At 31.9% G+C, this 5,837-nt stretch overlaps 1 long non-coding RNA gene across 1 annotated transcript; it reads right to left on the bottom strand.

Annotated features, from left to right (window-relative positions):
• Positions 1-2,660: 2,660 nt before the first annotated feature.
• Positions 2,661-3,630, bottom strand: LOC113468500. The gene is made up of 2 exons (XR_003392236.1): positions 3,097-3,630; positions 2,661-2,885 (listed from the first exon to the last, which is right to left on the bottom strand). It is a non-coding gene; the product is annotated as an uncharacterized LOC113468500 (long non-coding RNA).
• Between the last annotated feature and the right edge of the window lie 2,207 nt (positions 3,631-5,837).

Here is a 5,837-nt window from a genome sequence, read left to right as displayed (position 1 = left end):
TGAAAAAAAAAAAAAAAAGTTATATGTAGGTACTCAATACTACTCAAATTGAGTCAAATCCCTTCAGACCAGCAGCAAACTCTACAAGCCTAGTTATCTTGAAAGTTAGTGCTAGGTTGCAGCTTTGATTACTGCCCAAGACAAGGCCCATCTTCTCGTCTGCCCAAACGCAGGTGCTACCTGCAATGAACAAGACCTGCTGCTTGTAAATGATGAAGTAGCAGAATATTGGAAGAGGAGTATCTGACACGGTCATTGGTCAAAGCGGACATGGAAAGTAAAGTAAAGTACCCTTATCTTGTCCTAATCTTAGAATACTGTTAAAAAAAAAAAAAAAAAAAAAAAAAAAAAAAAAAAAACAGGCCCTTTACTTAGATAGTAGGCTATTACTGCTAGTGTGGTCAAATTCTCAAAGAATGTTGAGAATAGAACTCTATACCTATTTCAACCTGATTTGAACTCATGCCCTTCTGATTACCAGGCAAGTGTCTTGACCATTATAACACTGTAGTTACAAAAATCAGACTGTCAGGTGGTGAATACAAAAACTTTTGAGTGACCTAGGTACCTAGGAAGAGTGTTTAGAATAGGTTGAGGAGAAATCCTTTTTGAGATTTACATTTTTTGAGGATCGGGAATTATGTACTTTCAAGACAAGACGAGTTGAGCAGTGCTTTTTTTTGCACCTACTTTGAGACTGCCAAACAAAGATATTATCAATCCTATTATCTCAATAAGATAAGCATAACACTGACACATGCAACAATAACTACAGTATTTATGTATTTATGTTCAAGATATTAAAGCATGAACATTTCGAGTTATTTTCATTAATATTTGCTCTGTTATTTAAAACTGACACATGCATCCACAACACCATTTTATTAAGTAAGTAAAGATTCAATCAATCAGTTTAATAAAAATTTAAAATTATCATATTATTTTATTTCTAAACAATTTGATCAATTCTCTAGTTAGTTGAATCAGTTATCATTTAATTTCTAAATAATATTGATCAATAATTTATATTTTGACAGCAGTCACGAGCAGCGAGGGCAGAGGCAGATATACACTTGCTTTGGTAAACCCCGACATTATAGAGGGCGATTAAGGGGGAAAAATGAACAAATCGTTCTTGGAACAAATCGTTCTTTTAAAAGCAGCTTATGAGCTTAAACATAAAACATTAAATCTGACTAGAACATCAGAAGAAACGAAGAGAGGCAAAGAAGGTAAAATTAAAATAATAAAAGATAATGGGCATATTAAAAAAAAAAATAAATAAAAGAATAGCTTACCCCTAAAGGGGATTTAGCTAAAAAGAACCGGACATACGAAATTTTGAAAACATTCTAATCAGAAGATCTCCATGTCAGTAAAAGTCGCATGTTAAATCTGACTAGAACATCAGAAGAAACGAAGAGAGGCAAAGAAGGTAAAATTAAAATAATAAAAGATAATGGGCATATTAAAAAAATAAATAAAAGAATAGCTTACCCCTAAAGGAGATTTAGCTAAAAAGAACCGGACATACGAAATTTTGAAAACATACTAATCAGAAGATCTCCATGCCAGTAAAAGTCACATAACTGCGTGACAGATCTTACATGTAGAATCCACTATCAAGCGTGCCGGAAGGCGCACGAACGTCAAGAGTTCGAAACGACTTCTATTTTTTGTAGACGTCAAAGTAAAAAGATAAACAAGAGTGGAAACTTGGAAAGTAAAATAAACACAAGTAGAAAGTGATGTATAAACACGGGAAATAAAACTTATGGGGGGGAATGAAACGTCATGTAACACTTAAATATAATGAAAGTAAAACTACATATGTAAGGTAACATACTAGATTTCCAAATTTTAAAATGTAAAACCGAAAGTATATTAGAAAAATACAAGCTTTTAAAAAGGAAAAGAAAGATCCACACTCGGGGTAAAAGAAAGAGAAAAGTTTTTTTTTTTATGTTGAATAATAATTATAACACAAATTATTGTCATTGATTTTTAAAATAATTCAAATAAATTTTTATAATCAAATGTGGGAGGGAAAAAATAGATATTTCAAAAGACATGATTATACATATTGTAGAAAACTTGGAGCGAAATTGACAAGCGTACCTACCTACTAACAGATATAGATAGGCGTTCAAGTCTTGTATAAGCTATGTATACAAGACTACGATTTACCAAAAGAAAAACTAGTTGCGCGTCCATCAATTTGTCTCCTAACTATAACAGACATGATTATACATATTGTAGAAAACTTGGAGCGAAATTGACAAGCGTACCTACCTACTAACAGATATAGATAGGCGTTCAAGTCTCGTATAAGCTATGTATACAAGACTACGATTTACCAAAAGAAAAACCAGTTGCGCGTCCATCAATTTGTCTCCTAATTAAAACGCTAAATAGTCCATAAAATATATCTTGGTAAAAGTTCAATGAATTTTATAAAAAGTTTTTTTTTTAAGTTTTAAAAAAGTACTTATTACTTCCGGGCCATACTTTGAGATTGAACTTTATCTGATTGAATTCAACAATCTCAAGTGTAATCTCAAAGTGTGTTCCCGGCCATTACAATCAAGGTAATTCCAACTACTTTTTTTGTAAACCTTTCTTTAACTAAGATACGGAACCTAAATTGAGGAAGTTCAATGTTTTTTTTTTTTTTTTTTTTTTTGAAGTTTTAAAAAAGTACTTATTACTTCCGGGCCATACTTTGAGATTGAACTTTTTCTAATTGAATTCAGCAATCTCAAGTGTAATCTCAAAGTGTGTTCCCGGCCATTACAATCAAGGTAATTCCAACTACTTTATTTGGTAAACCTTTCTTTAACTAAGATACGGAACCTAAATTGAGTTAATCCCAATTAATACAGAACCTGATTACCTAAGTTCCCAATTACTACAGAAAATAAAATGAGTTAATCCCAATTCCTACAAAACCTGATTAAGTTAATCCCAATTCCTACAGAACCCGATTAAGTTAATCCCAAGTCCTACAGAGCCTGATCAAGTTAATCCCGATTCCTACAGATCCTGGTTAAGTTAATCCCAATTCCTAAATTGAGGTAATCCCAATTAATACAGAACCTGATTACCTAAGTTCCCAATTCCTACAGAAAATAAAATGAGTTAATCCCAATTCCTACAGAACCTGATTAAGTTAATCCCAAGTCCTACAGAACCTGATTAAGTTAATCCCGATTCCTACAGATCCTGATTAAGTTAATCCCAATCCCAATTCTTGGATTAATCTCAATCTTGTGTAAATTCAAAAAGGAAAGCCCAGGTTTAAATACACGTATAAAACTAATATGGCCAACATACGAACACAAAAAACACACAAGGAGGGGTATTTTTCTCACACATCGTTTCAAGAGATTTTGTTAACGCGATTTCGATTTATCTCGAAAACTCACTCTTGAAACTGAAAAAATCAAATGTCATTTAACTTGCACAATGTTTTCTCTTCTACTATTATTTTTAATCCTAAAAATTATATATTTCTTGAAGTTAAATGTTTGTACAGACTATAAATACATAAAAATATAAGAAGTTAGTATACCAGATATGGAATCCATCGACCCAAAGTCTTGTTAAGTGGAGTTCATAACGTACCCTTGTCTTGAAACTGAAAAAATCAAATGTCATTTAACTTGCACAATGTTTTCTCTTCTACTATTATTTTTAATCCTAAAAATTATATATTTCGTGAAGGTAAATGTTTGTACAGACTATAAATACATAAAAATATAAGAAGTTAGTATACCAGATATGGAATCCATCGACTCAAAGTCTTGTTAAGTGGAGTTCATAACGTACCCTTAACATAAACGAGTACGTAAAACATAAATTTGATTTAGTTTTAACATCAAGACCTATAAAAACGGAAAACTAAAGATATCATTCGGCGAGTTTCAAAGGGTTTCAAACCCTTGCCAATTCCATAAAATACACAGACAACCTGCCTATTTTACGGATTTTTTTTTTTTTTTAAAGAAGAAAGGAAGGGGCGAACATTCCACCAATGGTATACTCAGAATTATAAATATAAGTAACAATAATAATTAGATATACATGTTTAATATAGAGAAATAATGTAAGATTTGAGGATAACCAAAATTAATCTATTTACGGTTAGGACCACAGTTAAACTTTTTAGCCAATCAGAATGCTTAATTCAAGAGTTAAACTCAGACTGTGGTCCTGGCTATTATAGCTATCGGCGAAAGAATACTTTGAAGATGATGATTTGAGGAGAAATCCTTTTTGAGATTTACATTTTTTGAGGATCGGGAATTATGTACTTTCAAGACAAGACGAGTTGAGCAGTGCTTTTTTTGCACCTACTTTGAGACTGCCAAACAAAAATATTATCAATCCTATTATCACAATAAGATAAGCATAACACTGACACATGCAACAATAACTACAGTATTAATGTATTTATGTTCAAGATATTAAAGCATGAACATTTCCATTAAACAAGGTCTTTTGCAAACATTATGTATTGTATTATGTCGGTAATCCCATAAAATACCTACACGAGACCTTCTTTAGACTGCTGGGGTAAAGGGACTTTTTAGTCTCATTCGAGCAGGAGAATAGGTTGACACAATAACATGGGGTTTACACTTCAACCTGTATCTATTAGGTAGAGGTTACATTTTACCAATGAAATCAATGCCTTTCAAGCAGATAATTATGTAAATAGGTAATGAGTATGTTGGTAGTAATAAAACTCACCTGTACTAACCTATTGACATTCATTGATATTTCCTTCACAAATATCTAAGCAGGTTGATTATTTGTATTTCCCCATGAATTCTCAGCCTCACACATCTGATATCTGATAGGAAGTTGATCACATTTTGTTACAATGCTGGTTGATCCTGGTTAAAATTTCTTGATAATGAATACTTCTGAGGTTACTGATAAGTGATAACTGAGACCCCTGTTTCATCAAGAACATCACTTTTCACAACTTTTGCCTGAAGACTCTCTCCCAGTCCTTGTATGAACTTGTGAAGCCAAAAACGAAGATAGCAAAGCAAAATTCAGAGGAACTTTATTCACACGTTGTTATCACGGTTAAATGAGATAGAAATTATAGTAAATCAATTTATGATAAAGAGAATTTAAATATTTTTCTTTGGATTTTTTTTTTTTGTTGAGCGCAGTGTTGCCACTGTTGCCAAATGAGCTCACAAAAAATCCCACTTAAAATCTTGAAAAAATCCCGTTTTCCAGAAAAACTCCCTCTCGTTCTTCTACCATTTTTACGATAGTAAGTATTTAAAACTGACACATGCATCCACAACACCATTTTATTAAGTAAGTAAAGATTCAATCAATCAGTTTAATAAAAATTTAAAATTATTATATTATATTATTTCTAAACAATTCGATCAATTCTCTAGTCAGTTGAATCAGTTATCATTTAATTTCTAAATAATATTGATTAATAATTTATATTTTGACAGCAGTCACAAGCAGCGAGGGCAGAGGCAGATATACACTTGCTTTGGTAAACCCCGACATTATAGAGGGCGATTAAGGGGGGAAAAATGAACAAATCGTTCTTGGAATTATCATGACGATCGAAAGATAAAGGTAGCGTATGAGCTTAAACATAAAATGATGACGGAAACATTAAACTTATTAACTGATTGACATTAGCAGGGTTTCTACCAATGCAATGACGAGGAAATCTGTCTAATTTTGGGATTTTGTGTTTCTAATTCTGGAATTTTGTGTTTCTAATTTTAGGATATTGTGTTTCTAATTCTCGGATTTTTAGTTTCTAATTTCAGGATTTTGTGTTTTAATTT

This window comes from Diaphorina citri, unplaced genomic scaffold (genome assembly GCF_000475195.1).
Source record: "Diaphorina citri unplaced genomic scaffold, Diaci psyllid genome assembly version 1.1 scaffold34, whole genome shotgun sequence".
Taxonomy (NCBI): domain Eukaryota; kingdom Metazoa; phylum Arthropoda; class Insecta; order Hemiptera; family Psyllidae; genus Diaphorina; species Diaphorina citri.
Note: the sequence above shows the minus strand (reverse complement) of the source record. Positions and strands in the feature narration are given on the sequence as shown.